Source organism: Siphateles boraxobius, unplaced genomic scaffold (assembly GCF_051911475.1).
Source record: "Siphateles boraxobius isolate OS27281-9 unplaced genomic scaffold, OSU_SipBor_1 242, whole genome shotgun sequence".
NCBI classification, from domain to species: domain Eukaryota; kingdom Metazoa; phylum Chordata; class Actinopteri; order Cypriniformes; family Leuciscidae; genus Siphateles; species Siphateles boraxobius.
The window spans coordinates 135,001-137,500 of record NW_027508858.1 but is presented as its reverse complement, the minus strand read 5'-3'; positions in this window follow the sequence as shown (position 1 = coordinate 137,500).

Sequence of the window (2,500 nt, the reverse complement as noted above, 5' to 3'; positions counted from 1 at the left end):
TTTCTGAAGGATCATGTGACACTGAAGACTGGAGTAATGACGCTGAAAATTCACAGGAATAAATTACACTTTACTATATATTCACATAGAAAACTGATATTTTACATTACAATAATATATCACTATTTTTACTGTATTTTTGATCAACTAAATGCAGCATTGGTGAGCAGAAGAGCCTCTTCAGAAACATTTAAAAATCTTAATTAGGCTATTCTAAACATTTGTCCATCTAAAAAAATAAGCGAGTTTCATAAGTCTAACTTATATTCCTCATAATAAACAAAGAATATTGTGATATTATCAGTACATAAGCACATTTTACCCAAACTTACATTACTGTAATGCACAGATGTTTTCTTGTCAGTGTTTTTCACCAATGTCAGAATACAAAAACTCTAATTGATCATTTCCTTTATTCAAAATACATAATTTTCTTTATTTGCTTTAATTTTTGGGGTGAAATATGATGTTCAGGTCCATGAGCTTCAGCCATAAAGGCATCTAACCTCAATCAATGTATTTTGGTATATCCCATACAATGTTACATTTATGAGTTTATATTTATAGGTAAAATATAGGCCACACTATTAATTTTCTCTCTAAAATAACGTCAGCTGATATTCCGGGTGTCCTGCGAGAGATGAAATAGGACAGTCTCTCAAACCCGCAGGAATAGCAGAAATATGCCACAGATTTATGGCTCTTCTAAAGCTGGAAACAGAGACTTTGTGCATTAGCCAAATTAAAATCACACGCGAGGTTAATTGGATCCTCCGGTGTCAGAAAATAGACCCGAGCGAGTGTGTTCAGCTTTACTCAACACAAGCTCAAAGAATTAGTGTTTCCCTGAGAGGAACATCTTCTCTTTATTCTCACGATTACAGAAACACGGTTCAGAATAAACATTTGACTCTCACAGAGAGAGAACGGTGCACTTTAAACACTGCAAACAAGATATTTGTGTCTTGTTCTCCGGTACAAATATCTAAACATTATAAAAGCTGCAGTGTGTAAGTTAGTTTAGATATCACAACGAGCGAGGAAGTTTAACATGCAGCCGCGAAATCTCTAGTAGTGATGAGAGAAACGAAGATTCGAATCAATTGAATCAATTGATTCGCAAAATGATTCACTGTTTCGAAGCTTTCTAAACGTCACACACTGATGACCCTGCTGGTCAGAACAGTGTCAATGCAACTAAACTCAGGCCAAACATGCATAAAAACAACTTTTTCAAACCCATTGCACATTTTTATTGAAAGTAAAATCGTTTTTTAATAAAATAATCGGATTGTTATTTAATAAATAATCGGATAATTAACTAATCATCTAATAAGATTAAATATCAAGTGTTTGTAATATGTGTTCTTTTACAATTTTTTAAGAGCTTGTTTTGTTTGTTCCATGGATAGCTCAGATAAACAGTTAAACTTTATTCAATTCACATTTATTCACAATACACATCGTTTTAAAAGCAGCTTTACAGAAAATGCATGAGTCCACATTACAATTTTACTGTCTAAAAACTGTCTAAGTTATGTATTTTTTAGAAATGTGCATATACAAAATCACAGCTAAAAATGTTTTAATTGAAACAATGTAATAATGAAAGGCAGAAACAATGAGCTAATTGGAGTAACGAATACTTGTTTGTTAACAAATGATTATGACATTTAGAAAATTGTAAAATGTGTAAAACTGACCAGATAAAAACAGGAGACACGTGTTCAATGTGTTCAAACATTGAAATTTCGAAACGTTTTGTAACAAATGACAGAAGGAAGTCTTGTTTACTGAAGTCACGTGACTCAGTTTGATACATGATTCAAAACAAAAGATTTGTAAATGTTTCAAAGCTTCATGTTTCAGAATCGGCCATTGCTACGAGACCGAGCTCGTAATAAAACACGAACCAACATCAGCTTGAACTGAGAACTGAGGGGTTTGTAAATGTTGTAAAAGCGTTGCGGAGATGATGGTGTTTTATTACTCAAAAGGAGAGAAAGATGTTTTATTGAACAGAGAAACTTATATGTGTCTCTCTAACAGAGTCCACTGTAAATCTGTTGTGAAGATCATTTCATTATGGTTGTTGTGCTGGAGTTTATTCTCAAGGAAGTAGAGTGTCTATTAATCTCCATCTAAACTGGTTATATCTCTGAAGAATATATTAGCATGAATGTTTTATGAGTATAATCATATTCATCCGTACAGAGCCGAAGCACAACCACAACAATGTTGTTCTGCAAAATGCATGTAGTTCAGTCTTTAACCACTAGAGGGAGCAAAGTTACTCTCTTCCTCAAATGTAAACTAGTTCACAATGATATTTGTACTGGAAAACAGGACAAAAGTAGTATTATTTTTTTAATTATGTATTTATTTTTTGCAGTGAGGTGAACAGTGGTGTTGAGTGACCAGTGCACCGTGAACTAACATGAACAAATAACCAAGCTGGATTTTTATTAACTAACATTAACAAAGATTAATATATAGCCTA